Source organism: Anas platyrhynchos, chromosome 1, assembly GCF_047663525.1.
Source record: "Anas platyrhynchos isolate ZD024472 breed Pekin duck chromosome 1, IASCAAS_PekinDuck_T2T, whole genome shotgun sequence".
Lineage (NCBI taxonomy): Eukaryota > Metazoa > Chordata > Aves > Anseriformes > Anatidae > Anas > Anas platyrhynchos.
In genome coordinates this window covers 56,795,848-56,811,127 of record NC_092587.1, presented here as the reverse complement: position 1 = coordinate 56,811,127, position 15,280 = coordinate 56,795,848, and the positions used below count along the sequence as shown (strand labels likewise).

At 47.3% G+C, this 15,280-nt stretch overlaps 1 long non-coding RNA gene across 2 annotated transcripts in view; it reads left to right on the top strand.

The window, feature by feature from the left end:
- The window catches only part of LOC106014553 (uncharacterized), a 42,075-nt gene extending 27,242 nt beyond the window's left edge, over window positions 1–14,833 (top strand). For both annotated transcript variants that reach the window (XR_011809518.1, XR_011809519.1), the window contains 7 exons: window positions 722–803; window positions 5,804–6,138; window positions 6,444–6,509; window positions 6,942–7,050; window positions 8,056–8,180; window positions 8,625–14,351; window positions 14,445–14,833. This is a non-coding gene — a long non-coding RNA (uncharacterized lncRNA). The remainder of the gene's footprint in view (window positions 1–721; window positions 804–5,803; window positions 6,139–6,443; window positions 6,510–6,941; window positions 7,051–8,055; window positions 8,181–8,624; window positions 14,352–14,444) is intronic.
- The last annotated feature ends 447 nt before the right edge of the window (window positions 14,834–15,280 follow it).

Genomic DNA, 15,280 nt, shown 5'->3' with positions numbered 1-15,280 from the left:
CTTTATCTCCCTCTTTTCTGAGCCCAGAGTCCCTCTCCACAGGCTGATAACAATGTGCTGGCGTCGTCTCAGCCATCACAGGCTGGGGCTGGCGCACACAGGCCTAAGGCCTTCCTTGTGGACTTCTTTCTCCCGTGAGAGATTTGAGACTGAAACTCTTGCTCGGTCTGCACCTCCTTATTTGAGGCTGACCAAGCTGAATCACATTTGATAAACTCCAAGCAGGAGTCCCAAACATAGCTAAGTTCCTATCAGTTTAATTAAAGTAGATCACTGGATAGAGAAGCACTGTGAAATGCTCCCACAGAGGACAAGGCTGTGCTGGGAGTGCTCCCCTGAGGGACTGTCAGAGAAGGTGCACAGGGCCATCTCTGTTATTGTGGGGCACTAAAAGAGCCTTACTCGAAACTCAGACCTCACCCCATGCCAAGGAATAGTTGAGATAGGAATGACTGTGGAGTAATCACCTCCACGGTGTTGTGAGAGTAGCTAAGAAGAAACAGAGGACCCACCGTAAGATGGTGCAAAGCTAGATCTGTAGGAAACTGGGCTTTGTTAATTTTCTTCAACAAGAGACCTGCTGTTTGATATGGCCGAAGTTTTTAGATACTACCTTATGCTATTGCAGGCACAAGGTCAGTCTGTCTGTAATAATGTTAACTTACACTAAGTTATATTTAAAGACTTTCTTTACCTAAGGCATTCTGGCTTTGTCCTGCAGTAGGTTTTGGAGATGCAGCATCCTGTGGATGAGGCTGGATATGAGAAGCTGGAAAGAAACGCATGGAGAAGAAAGTTTTTAGGTGAGTTACTGGTGCTAGCCACAGTGGTGCACACTATACCAGGTCATGTTTGGGGGACTTAAATTCATTTGAGAGGCAGTTCTATAGCTTTCATTGTGTCTTCTCTCAAATTAGTGTTTGTAGAAGTTAACCACAGATTACAATAGATTAGTGCATTGCTCCCATGGGATGCGGCCTTTAGGGTTTAAGCAATGCTCTGTGGCTAACAAGAGCCAACAAGTTACACCTGAGTCATTCCCCTGGGTGAAACATGCCCTGCTCCAGTGACGACAGGGGCAAACTGAGCATCCTCCCAGGAGACGCCAAATGTTGACACAAGGGCAGTCATCTCCCATCGTGATTAACCAAGCAGTGCTTGCAGTGGAAGAGCCACCGAGGCGATTGATCTTATGCTTATCCTGGCAGTGATACCAGGCTGCCGACGAGATTAGAAGAACTACACTTAATGTAGTCTTTTGGTAGTGGGGGAAGATTTATGTTCTTAGCATAAGCTGCTTAGGAAAAGCTTCTTTTACTTAGCATTTATCATTCGTTATTGACATTTTATTACACTGATAGCCATTGCAAGAAAACATTTTAAAGTCCCTACCTGTTTCACACATAGGCATATTCCCTTTGAAGCCATATTCTGAGAGAACAAGAGTGGCAACAAGCTGAATTAGACCTGCTTAGTTAGATCGAAGCCAACTTAACATAGTTCCCTTTCAGGCAAATGAAACAGGGTCTGATGTGCTTCCCAAGTCACTGTGTTTTCTCCTGCTGACACTGATTGTGTCCAGCTGACGGTCACCTCGGATTTGTTGACCTTACTCAAGAGAAGCTTGTGGTGAGACGAACAGGATCTCTGGCTTGAACAAGAAACGACACGTTTGAGCCTGTAGGGTGAAATGTGCTGTGTTTCCTCTATCATGACTTTGTACCACTTTTCTTTTTCTTTTTTTCTTTTCCCCAAATGAGAAGTATCCAAAGCTAGACATATTTTTTTTGTAGGTGAAATGATCTTTCTGAGTTTTCACAGACTCTCCATATATACCGAAGGATAACGCAGTGCATGTGCGTCATCACCTAACGGTGCCTGTACTGTACACTATGCAGAAGAGTCCCGGGATGTCGTGCAATGAAATCCTACAATAACCTTATTAACAAAGAGCAATTAAGAGCAGCAGTTAACCTATATTTTCTACCCTACTTTAAGTGTCAACACACACCCAGGACTGCAAATACTAGTTGGAAATGCATCGCGCTGTCCAGAGGCGTAATTACAGAAAGCTTGTAGTTGTCTTTATCACAAAGTTTTAATTAGCAGGACACATTAAATAACCAGCTGATACAGATCTTAATGATTCATTTATAGGCCTACATCTAGGATAATTATACGTAGCTGGTCACACAAAATCATTCACATACGCCTGGGCTTATGTGAAATGCAATATGCATCCTCCTCGTGTGAAGCAGGGGTGAAAGATGGGGATGGGATGGAACTGGGACAACAGCATACCTTCACCAAGCAGCTTGCACGTGGAGCGTTGGCAGCAAAATGAGAATGGCTGGCTTCAAAAGCAACCCACCCTGGGGGAAGGCAGGGACTCTAGGCTGGTTTGGTTTGTGGGTGTTCAAACCGAGGCAGCTGTCGCAGGTGGGCACTTCATGTGATGCTGCTCAGGAGCGAGGGGAGGGCAGATATATGACAGGGCTGGGGATGTGGTGTTTGGGGTGAGATGGGGCCCTGGTGTGGGCCAGGCCAGGCACACAAGCACAGCCTGGATGTGCCCCTTTTTCCTCCATGTGAACACATGGATGAACCGTGCATGCACCTCTTCCTCCCTTTGCACAGAAAACGCATTTGGCTGTGAGCAGACTGCCCTGGTTGCCTCGCCGTGGTGACAAAATTCCTTAGAAGAAGTCTGCCATGCTCCGGGATGGCTCATTGGGCTGCTCCCCTTTCTTTCATCAGATCCCATTACGCTGGGCTCCCCGTGTCTCTCGCTTCCCACCTTCGCTCCCTGCTGGCCCATGCGCTGGGGGGTCTCGGCCTCAGGTGCTTTAGTTCAGCTTGTGTAATTGTGTGAGCTGTGGCTTTCATCGAGTAATACTTCAGTGCCTGGTTGCGTGTGCTACTTAATGTGCCAAAAGCCATAATGACCTCCTGCATCAGATGGATGTGTTTGCCCATGATCTTTCTGGCTGTGTCTTATTTGGCTTACCCTGCTCAGCTGGAGCCCCAGAAGGAGCAGAGCCTGTGTTTGTGTCTGATTGTAAGGCAGAAGCGAGGGATAAGCAAGCCATTGTGCGTGTGTATTTGAAAAGATTAGGAGCAAAGTATTACCAACGCAGGCAATATTGTAATCAAAAGTCCTTCAAAAGCGGCGTTGAATAATTTTCTCAATTATCCTCAGAGTCTGCTGTTAACAGGTTTCCCTGGTTGCCCCGCACCAGACAAACTCTGCTGATCCCTGCAAAACTTCTTTCTCTTTATGTACAGAGCTTTGCTTAAAATTACTGGGCTTTTCGGAGTTAATATGTTAATCTTCTGATGCGCCGCAGCAGGCGTCTGGAACAGATCTCACCAGACTGTTTACGCTGTGCTTCCTCCCAGGGTGGTTTGAGGCAAGGGAGCACTTGTGGCAAGAGCTGATGTGGTGCAGAGTTTGACAGCATCTGTCCACACCTAGCTTTTGCTTTTGTCGGGGAGGGAGGAGCGGAGGCTCTGGGTACGGCTTCTCAGCTTCTTCCCATCAGGGGACTGCCACACAGCAGGGCACGAGCCTCTGCTTCATTTCCAGGGCGGCAGAGGTGTCCTTTTCCTAGAAGGAGAGGAGAAAGGTGGTGAAAGAGGTTTATTCTCTCACCCTGAGGGGGAAAATGGTCAGCACATGGTCCAGCCCTGAGCCCAAAGGCGCTTTCTCCAGAGGACCATGCTGCAGGTCCGACAGGGCAGCTGCTGGGAATGCTCCCAGGACCACACGTGCTAGCATCCTGCGTGCTAAAGCTGACAGCCTGCCTGGACTGATGGCTGTAATAACTTCACACGTTGTGGTTGTTGCTGTTTTCTTCCTCCCAGCCCCCTGGGAGGTAAGGAAGTGATTTTCTAGGGAGAAACTGTGACATGATGTGATGAAGCCACACAGGGAGCCTGCGGCAGAGCAGCACAACTGTCGGACAGCCCCTGTTCCTTGGCAGCTCTGCCTGGTGCTTGGGCATAGGTAGGAAATGGGGACGTGGTTGGTGAGTGGCTGTGAAGGGTAGGAAGGATCAGGGAAGGGGAAGAGTGATGTCTGCTCCTGACACCGAAACAGGGTTGTGGGAGCACTCATAGTGTGCTGGGCGGTGGCAGAAGGGCTCCTGCCCCGTGTCTTCAGCGGAGCAGATTTTTCCCAGTTCTCTTGCTAGACTCCCAGTCTTGGTTTCCCAGCCACTGCCAGCACTGTCTGGGCACAGGGCCATGTTTACTCTGGCTCTACAGCCAGAAATATGGTGAGCTCTGCTTCGTGCTAGCGTGTGGTTCAGCTGAATGCACCAACATGCGTCAGCAGGAGTCACCAGCTACATAACGCTGAGACTTGGTGGGGAAACTGGGGGGTATTTAGGACAACACCGAGGAGAGCAGCACAGACTGGCAGACAGACACTTACCCAGAACACTTTTAATTTTCAAATCACTTTATCAGAAGGCCACTTCCCATTGTAAAGCATCTCTTTCACAGTGCCATGGTTTGATTTCCAAGCTGTATCGGGAGTGCAGTTTATTTTTCAAGAGCCAATCTACGACTTACAGGCTCAACCACACATCTTCGATTAATTATCTCTTGGCCACGTTAGCTCTGCAATGATAGCACCACTAATATGTCACAAGCTCATTTTCTGTCATTAAAATCAGCAGATACGACCCTGATCCTTGCTGGGAGCACATCTTCTCAGCAAGAAGATGCTGTTTTATCGCAGACACTCTTCAAAGCAGAGTGCCATTTAAATGCCAGATTGTGCTGGAGCACAGCCCTGCTCCTGCTGTCTCAGACCTCCTGGAGCAGGGGAGAGCGAGGTGCCTGCAACAGTCCCCACATCAGTGCCCAGCCTGGACTAAGCTTGTCTTCACCGACCTCCTTCTCTTCCTCTTGGTCTGACAAAGAAATGATCCAAGTTTCAAAATGCTGATGCATAGGTACTGCTGGTAGCTATTAAAGCATCAGTTGCATATTGCTGGGGTGCAAATAGTTTGGCTGTTGTTGCTTTAATTTCTCGACTCCTTGTTGTATATACTTAAAATGCCTTGGGAGCAAGCACCCTGGATGCCACATCCATCATTTTGGGCTGCGTGGTGAGGCACCTTCTCCCTGTAGGAGGATGTCCTCTGCTGCTGCAACCATGGGCTGGGGCCGGAGTGGTGAACCAGGGGTTGCTGCTGTTGTTCTAGGTTGGAAATTGTTTCAACTTCTGGTGCTCTTCCATCCTGCTATATATGATTTGGGGGCCAAAAGGTATCTCATCCCAGGCTACATCTAGTGCCGAACTCTGTGCATTGAAACCTAGCAATGCACTCACCATTAGCTCAGGCAGCAGCTTGCTCCACCAGCCATTTCACTTTGTATCAGAGAAGAAAAATAACAAAAAAAAGCTCCATTTGGAATGCCCCCATACCATGTGTAATGTTGCCATTTTAAAAAGAAAGGACGGAAAAGCCCAGCCGCTGGCATTGGCCACATCCTTCTTTAACCCTTCGTGATGAGTTGTGCTTCTGCATAGACACGTGCCAGGAAGAGGCAGCTGAACTGAAATCTTGTAGAGAGTACCTGTACCTTTGTGTGGTTCTCCTGGCAGAAACCAGCTGGAGAAGGTGCCCCATGGCTCAGGTGGCTCCTCTTAGGATGCTGTGCTAGTGCAGGAAGGATCTGGTGTGAATTTCCTTCTGGGTCTATCAGTGGATTTATTTTATTTTAATTATTAGGCTTGTAAGATCAGAGATGAGACTGGGTTCCAGCAGCAGCAATCTCGTTTCTGTTGCAGGATTATAGACGTGTCTAGGACCTTGGCATGTGTCTGCATCGCCCAGGGGCTCTGAAGCATCCCTCTGAGTTGCTGCCATGGCCAGGATGATCTGTGTCCATGCACTCAGCCAGAGCTACAGGCACAGAAAACTAACCTCTTGGACTCACAGAACTGCATACAAAGGTGGGCCAAAAGCTCCTGTCTCAAGGCCATCAGGAAAATTCATTACACTTTCCTTCCTCAGTGTGCTACACAGCCTTTCCTGGCAGGGCTCTGGGTCGTGCTGCCACAGGGCAAGGGGCTGATTTCTCACCTGCTGCCACGGCACCAGCAAGGCAGGAAGGTGAGCCCAGGTGAGTAAACGCTGATACTTATTGAGCAAACTAGCACGGGTGAAGAAATAGCTCTTTGGCAGGAATGTTTTAAAGCAACATATATTAAAGGTTATTATGTAGTGAAATACTACAGCGGTGGGAACCGTGTGTGCTCACAACAGGCTGTGTCCTGTGAACCTCACAAGACAGCCAAAATTTCAGGAGCAAGAGGAACCTTTTTTAGCTGATTTCTAATAAAGCCAGGCTTACACAGCCATAGTATCTGTCTCTCTCTGCCGACTTACTGTCTCCCTTGTCTCCTCAACAACTTTTGTCTCCATTAGGGTCAAAGACAGTGATGATCCCTCAAGGCCTGCAAACACTGGAAGCAGAGCTGGGGAGAGACCCAGGTGGGTGGACATCGGCCATGCAGCTCCTGGCTCTGCTAGGGCTGTGGCCATGACCAGCCTCCCTCTGGCTGCTCTGCCTGGCGGCTGATGCAAGCTCCCAGGGAAGGATTTCATCCTTTTCCCATGGGAATGACCTCTGCTCTTCTCCGCTTCCTTGTGGTGCCAAGACTCGTCCTCAAAGTCTACAACATGGGTTTGTTTCACGGGCGACTTCCAGGCTTACTTAAGGTTCTGTTTTAAGCCAGGAGAAATATCAGTGGAGCCTGGCGCTGACGTGCTATCGCCCAGCTCTCGTGCTCTCAGGAAGCTGGTTATCAGACAGAATTTTAATGGCTCTTATGTGCTGTATGAAAGGCTAGCGGTATCAGAGGGAATTCTTAAACAGACTTGTTCTGAGCTTTACGTGATCCTTCTTTTTTTGCCTCGCTGCAGAAACGTAAGCCCACGCTGCACGCCGCAGAGCAGCGCAGCTGACGGGCGCCCTGGGGACGTGGTGGTGGTGGTGGCAGAAGCTGCCCCAGCAGCTGGCTCAGCTCAAGGGGTGAGTTTGCATCCTCTGCTTGCTGCCATAACCTGGCTCGTGGGTTCCTGACAAGGGCCACACATTGCACTGCCCCTTGTCCTCTTGGCTGGAGAAATCTGTGGGGTTGCAGCTCAGCACGCAGCTTGGAGACTGAGTGCAGGGAAAGGCAGAGAAGGGAGATCAATAAATCTCAATAAGGGGATAAGTGAGACAGTGGCTTAAGGGGAAGATCCAGAGAGCTCGTAGTTATCATTAGGAGGGACAAGCAGTGATGTTTTATTGGCATATCTCATTAGAAAGTGCTGGGAGCTACTGGACTGGACAGTTGCTTCAAATGCCAGCGACCTCGGGGGAGCTGGATGTAAATGTTGTAATTGATATAAGGATGGAAGCTGCTGCACTACAAAGTGACATTTCAGATATTGTGGGAACAGGTGATGTGAAACATCCTCAGTGGGCTCTGTTTCCCTCCGTGCTCTTGACTCCTGTCAGAGGTGCGTGTTCAAGCTTTTCACTGGGCAGATGGCTTCTGCAAATAGAACCGGCTTTGAAATACAAAGTTTTGCCGAATTCATTATACGCCTTCTGACTTCAAAGTCTTTGCACTTTCCTCCTTTAGTTTCAAATAGAGTCATGTGGCTGCTTTCAGGCCTGTTAGGTCGGAGACGGATGTCCTGGTGCATGTCACCATGTGCAGCAGCCCTGGGAGCGTCACCACGGCTGGCCCTCACCTCTGCCCACTGCTGGCCAGGAGCCACATGGTCCTGCACTTCCCTAGCTCTTGGGGGCTCTCCTTGGCAGGGACTTCCCTGGTTTGGCCCATTCCTGAGCCAGGGGATGGCCGTGTTAACCTGTCCCACCACCCCGGCCCTGCTAGGCCATGGGGCAGGCTGTGGCCTTCACCACTAGGGCTGCTCTGCCCAGCCGGGCAGCAGTCCTCCTCAGTGAGGTCTTCTCAAAGGGGAGCTTCTTTTCTGAGAGCGAGGAGCTTTATGAACTCATCTTTACATCACTTTATTTCAGATTCACCTGGAGCATGGTGGTATTTCTACCTGCACCTCAGCAAGTGGATGTCAGCAGTCAGAAGTTCCTGCAAGCATAAGGCTGTCTTCATTACTTTACTTTGCCTTATGTGCTTCACTTTGAAGGTTTCACTTTATGGTTTTTTGGATTTTGCTTCTCATTTTTTGCTTTTGAGGATGGGTTGGAGCTGTTCTAAGGAATGTCATTTGGAGAGCTTACTCTTTGTATCTGTTTGCTACACAGAGAAGTGACATTTTTTTGGCCAAAAGTGTTCTTGGAAAGAAAATGTCACTTTGTGAAACCTAAATGTCATTTTAGTCGAATTGTTCATGTAAAAAATAAAAATCAAAAAGAGAGAGAGAAAAAAACAAGCGCCCAAACTTCAAAGCAGCTGAAGCACTCCTTTCAACATCTTCCGATTTGCCACAACTTTATTTCAAAATCCTTCAGGTTCATTTTGGATGTTTTTAAAGGCTCAAAGGCAAAATGTTGCAACCAAACAAAATGTTTGCTCCATTCTCTAACTATTTTTCCTTTTTTTTTTTTTTTAATTTTATTTTTTTTAATAGAACTGGCATCAAACAGAAAATCTATTTTTGCCCTGCTCTGGTTGTCTACAGCATCTGGGAAGTTGGAGACAGTATTTGCTAAACTGAAAAGTATTTAGGGAGAAAAAGTTCTTCGTCTGTACCTTGCCTCTCAGCAGCTGGATCCTTTATGGATGCTCTAAAAGAGCAGTGCATTACGACTTTCAGCATTCCTCCATATACTCTTGCACTGAGAAGCTTTTGTGGGATTTTTGTCTTATCAGCAGTACGTTATAAAAATGTCAACTATTTCCAAGCCTTTAAAGTTTCATTGAAGGGACTCTTCTTAATTTCAGCCCTGGAGTCGATTTATGTGTGGTTTGATCATCTGTTCCTCCTTCCATACAGATGCTATCAACGTGGGCAGCAGAGCAGCCCTGTCACAGCAGATTAATGGCAGAATGTGGCGTTGCTTGTGGAAGCAAAGTAACTAAAGATGAACAGTGATGTTGTACCATATGAATAAACTCTGAAATCAAAATAATTTTTCTAAATGTTTCAGCATCCTAAGTACAAAGTAATAACCCTGTCAGGAACAATACTCGCTGCTGTCTCATCTGGATGTGATGGGAATTAGCTGCAGGTGTGCCAGTGGTGGGAAGCCAGCAGGCAGTTGCATGAAAGAAAAAAGCACACAAGTCCCTTGGTCGCAGTGCGGGGGTAGAAACCTAATCCTGCTTAGAAAACCAGAGCTGCTTCGAGTATAGCGTTTGGTTTGGTTTCCTCTTGAGAAAGATAAGGGAAAAAATGATAAATATATATATTTGAATATCAGACAAAACATGCTGTAGATTTTGATAGCAGATGGAGGCCAGGCTGGATGGGGCTTTGGCCAACCTGATCTAGTGGGTGGCATCCCTGCCTATGGCAGGAGACATGGAGTTAGATGATCTTTAAGGTCCCTTCCAACCTGGGCTGTTCTATGACTCTGTGATGATTCCGTGATTGTACAGAGAACAGCCTGTGAAATCCAGAACTAGAGCAAGCAGGTATTGAATGGTGGATGGTGAGGAAAAGCTTGCTGAGCACTCCCCACCTTAGTACAAAATCAAGGAGGGTCAGAACTTCAGAGAAGGATGACATTTATTGATATTCCTGTTCACCTCTCTGAAACAGAAATAATCCCAAGGCATTGCCAGGTTGGGAAGGTTACTTCTTGGTTTTTCAAATTTGTTGAACTGTTAACTTATAGATTTCCATGTGCATTCATTTTCAGAGGGGCCAGCCAAAAGATGTTTGATGTTGCGGAAATTGTGAAGATCTAGCTCTTCTTGGCTTTCTCAAGGTGTGTGCTCAGAGTATTCAATTTTTGGAAATGCTGTTTGCTGTTTCCCAGTTCTCCTCCAGGCTGGCCATGTCCACCTGCCAGCACTGCACCACAGCTCATGTGGTTTGTTCTCCAATGTGTAACTAAAGGTCTTTTCACCATTCTTTTACATGATGGTTGCTCCACACAGTCTGGGCCACGTAAACAAAACCCAGGAGTCTGGATCTTGCTGTTATGGGTGTTTTGGAACCCCTTCTAAATGCTTCTGCCGGTGTCTGCAGCAAAAGTTTTAATGCAGCAAAAAAGTATTTATTGGGCTTTCTTCCAGAAGCTGTGAGAGGGGCACATTATGTGCTGGTGGATTATTTTACCAACTGAACAAATGTCATCGCTTTTACAAACAAGAAACTTGGACTATGGCAAGAGAAGTATTTCACTTTATAAATGAGTTCTGCACATCCAGAGCAGGAACCGAGTGCCTTTGCTGTGCAGAGATGTTCAGATAGGTGCAGACAAAGCACCCCAGTATTTTTAATATGACAGACTTTAACTGCCCAATACAGTGCCTGTTTTTTTTCCCTTTGGAGGAACTGGCTTTTAAAGCAGCAGTTGAGATCAAGGGGAATATGTGAATACCTAGACTTGAGGGGAAAAAGAAATCTTTACAAAATCTTGTGTGGTTTTGGGCCACACAATTAAAAATTTGAATCCTTGACTTCTATCCCCTGCCCTCTCTTCTTCTTGTTGGTCTGGAGGGTGATTGGGCCGTTCCTGTTCTGTATGAGGTGATGTCTTATTGCAGTAAGAAGCCTGGTCTAGATATCTAGTGTTTCCATCTGCTGGCATGTCACCAGGGTATTTTTCCTTTGCAGAGTGTGAATGTGTTGGGAAGGTGTCTTTAAGAAAGGTGCATTGAGGCTTCAAATTTAGTGTACAAGGAAGGAAGGTTTCACGTTAAAATGGAGTCTTCTGTTTCCATTTAGGAGGTGATCTAAGCGCTGTGCTCTGACACTCTGGAAAAATCTCCTGGAAGCGGGTGAAGCACCCCTGTTGCGTGCCCTTGTTATAAAAATGCACAGGTTGTGGCACGGTGGGAAAGAAATCAAGGCATTTTGGTTTGAGTGTGGTAAGCGTGTTTTGCTTTCGTGGGCAGCTCTTCTAATGATTTAATCGGCATTGCTGCGTGATGACCAGGGTGTCATGCAGGAGCTGGAGACAGGCAGTTTCTCAACTACTAAGTGGCAAGTGGCTTTGGGCTGGCTTTTAGTGCAGGGGGGATTAAGCTGGTTCCTTCTGAAGCTGTCCTAGAAAAAGTTTAAATTATTTCCTAGGTTTGCCTGGTAACCAGACTACAAGAGATGTTAGTCTGAGTTTGCGTGGAGGTAGATTTGGGATTTCTCTTTCCTACTGTCAGCAAACAGGACAGTATTTTTCTTCCCAGACAGTTTTTAATTTTTAAAGCCGATGAGTGCCTCACTTTGACAGGGTGTTAAACATTTACATGCACTGGTAGGGCGCCTCCTTCCTATCAAGCTCAGATGTCTAATCTGCAAAAGTAACCCCTAAAACAAACTGAAAACAATTCTCTTCATATGCAAAAAGCACGGCCAAAAAAACCTTTCTTACTTCTGTGATCAAAGCAGGAAATATGTAGTTTGGTTTGTGCGATGGGGTTAGGTTTTCTTCCTGCCTGTAACATAGCTTCAGTCAGCTGCCAGCCAAGAGATATGTGTGGATTGTTCATCCCCCTGTGGATTTGTGGGAACACACACTAGGAGACCAGAGCAACATTGTCATAGTGCCTGCATTGATCTCACACTGTGTTTATGTGGACTCCAGCCATTATTCCTTTCTTCTCCAGCATCCAGAGGCTATAATGGATTGTTTTATACATAATCATGATAATACTTAGCTGTTGTATTGCATTTGTCAGGCATTTTATAGAGAAGGTCAATGTAATTATCGCCATTTTGCAGCTGGAAAACAAAAGCAGAGAGACTTGAAGTGTTTTGCCCACATCCCTGAGTCTCACAGCAGCGATGGGGCTCAGAAGAGGAGAAACCCAGAGCAAGGCCCTGGCTGCTGTGTCCTGGCTCTGGTGCTCTTTTCCAAGCAGATAGGGCTGTGCAGGGTCCTGTGGCTGTGCCCCCACAGACACATGGTGCTGCTGCACCCCAGGCCCCCAACACGGGTGGCACTTTGTCTCCACAGGAGCACATGAAGGATACAGCACAGGTTAGTTTCCCCAGAAAACCTCCCAGACTAATTGCTTTGGTCCTCACAAGGGCTACACGTCGGTGGGCACAAAAGGCACAGGTCTCCCATCGCTGAGACTTGTCTGCAGCCTCTCAGGTGTCTGGGATGCCTGCTCTGACAGCTTATTTCTCCACTGAATCATCACCTCTTTGCCTCTTTGGCCAGTGCTTCCTCTGGTGGCCCAAGGAACCATGTCCCATCCTTCCCCACCTCTCTCTGCCAGCCCAAAGGGGTTTGGGAACATGGTGGAGCTGCCCTGGACTTCCCCCAGCCTGCCTGCAGCTCTATCAGGAGGTGTGAGAAGACAGCTTCTTCCTAACGCTGAACCAAAAGCATGATGTGACCATGGGTCAAGGCCAGGAGCTGCCACACTTGGCAGGCAAGAGATTTTTGCATGTTCTCAATCCGTGCAAAGCACATCTTGGTGAGTAAAACTCCAATAAAAAAAAAAAAAAGCACAAAATTAGTCTTTAATGGATGCACAGATGTTTTAGGCCCTAATCTGGACTCCGCCTTGAGCTGCTTGCAGTGGAAGCTTCACAGCTACTTATGGTTAATTTCCTGCCTGTCAGCCCTGCCCAGAGGGGACAGGAGCCCAGGATGAGTGTGTCCTTTGGCTTTTCCTTCCACAGCCTTGTACATGATAAAACCATGTGTGTGCAGGCCAGTCCATTGCAGACCCTGCCTCGGGTGCTTGGAGTTGTTGCTTTTTCCCCCGATGTTGACCCCTCTGCAGATGGCATCAGCCTGTGCCCCATGGCGAGGTACAGCAGGGCATCCAGTGGGGATTTGTGGTGGTTTTACCCTGCTGGGCAGCTGAGCTCCACCACAACCCTTCTCTTACTCCCTTTCTCAAAGCAAGAAGGGGAGAGAATACGATGGAAAAAAGGGCTCCTCTCCACGGGCTGCAGCTCCGGCCCGGGGCCTGCTCCTGCGGGGGCTTTCCATGGGCTGCAGCCTCCTCCAGGCCACATCCACCTGCTCCACCAGGGGTTCCTCCACCCATGGGGGGGCTGCAGCGTGGAGATCTGCTCCATGTGGGACCCATGGGCTGCAGGGGGACAGCCTGCTCCACCAGGGGCCTCTCCACAGGCCACAGGGGCACTGCTGCTGCGTGTCTGGAGCACCTCCTGCCCTCCTGCTGCATAACCTTGAGGGCTGCAGGGCTGCTTCTCACTCCTCTCTCCCAGCACTGTTGCACAGCAGTTTTTATTTATTTATTTATTTTCTCCCCTTTCTTAAATCTGCTCTTCCAGAGGCCCAACCAATGTCACTCACTGGCTCGGCTCTGGCCAGCAGCAGGTCCCTTTAGAGCTGTCTGGAGCTGGCTCTGGTCTGCCACGGGGCTGCTGCTGGGCTCTGCTCACAGAGGCCGTCCTTGCTACCAAAACCTTGTGACGTAAATCCAGTACAGGAGCTTTAAAGGTTGCTTGTTGGGAAATGTTCTCTGGCAGGTTTTTAAATGAAATGCGAGCCATCTGAGAGCTTGTGAGGTAAAAAACCACTGCTTTCAGCCCTTCCCCCTGCCTCTGCAGTGCTTGCTTTCTGAGCCTTTAGGCAGCTGCAAATGCAAGAAATACTTGAAATTACAAAAATTGGAAGAGGCAGGTTGGTAGCTCATATTTCTTACAGTACATGAAACCCCAGCAGGTCACTGCCTGGGCAAGGTGGGTAAAACATAATCCCTGCACAGACCGTAAATAGTTTGCCTGATACCAGCAATGGGAGGGAAAGGGGGAGAAGGTGGAAAATGCAGGGATTTTGTGATGACTGGGGGCAGACATTTCCCACAAATATTTTATGGTTTGCTCACACCTTCGCCGTGTGTGAAGCCAGTGGTTAGTAATGACCGTACGACCCCTGAAAGCACAGTGACTCCATTTGGAAACTGCAGGAGGTTTGCAGTGGATGCCTGCTCCCACGTGGAGCCCACTGCCCTCACGGGGCAAGTCCTCGGTTTTATTAAACGCATCGTGACCTTGTGCAACCGCATTCCCCACAAGGGCCGGCTGACCTTTCCCTCCCCATCTCACTGTAGCCTCCATCTCCTTGTCAGCAGGACCATGCAGCATCACATCGGGGCCCACAGAACAGCCGATGCACTTTGTGATGGAGTCGTGTTGCCTGCTGCTCTCTACAACTCATCTTGAAAACAATAACAATATTCAAAAAACAAAGAAGAGGAGGTTTGTATTATATATTACTGTATTTGCTGTTTACATATTTTTTAAATGCAAATTTTTAGCAATAACGATCCCTTGTCTTTTCTTTGTATCTAGACATAATTTGTTGTTGAACCTGATGCGCTACAGTGATGTAATTTCTCTGCGAGGAAAAGCACCAACAGCAATTATGAGTTTTTCTGGGGATAGTTCTTGTTAGTTTTGAGTCTTTTTTGGGGGCTGATTTATTTATAGTCATTTCAGCAGTGCTTTTGGTCAGTCGAGGAATGAGCAGAATGCTGTAACGTTAAAAAAAAAAAAAAAGCTTTAATCTTTTTTTTTTTTTTTTAAAAGAAAAGTACAAGGAAAACATACAAAGACGTTGCAAGTGCTAGAGACAAAGAAAACTGAAAGGCACAATAGTGCTCAGTTCCTAAAACATACTCTCATGCAAAAAATGCCTAGGTTTGGCTTTCTTTCTTTTTTTTTTTTTTTTTTTTTAAGGGATGAGTTACTGGAATAAAAAACCCTCTTCACACTAAAATGACTTCTTTTGTGCACTTTTTCTGCAGTTTGCCTACAAACAGAAAGCTCTCTGGGAATTGTATTAGCCTCTTATCTTAATTGTGCTTTGAAGCCATGCAGGCGGTGGCTCATGAAGGCCTTCCAGAACCATTAAGAGGTGAGGATGGGTTTTCAGATAACTTCTGGAGGCTGTTTTTACCTTCCTTGGTTTATAAGAAAACCCTGGAGTGAGGAAAGTGGAGGACAGGGCTCACTTCCATCTCCCACCCTTCTCTTCATGCATTTGCCAGAGGGAAAGGTTGCTCTTCTCCAAACTGTACCCCTAAAATTGCATTTGCAACTGTGAATGAGCTACATTACCACAAAGAAAGGTATTTTAAACACATACAAAAGTATTGCTTCTAATCAGGACCAGCTCTTAAGTTGCA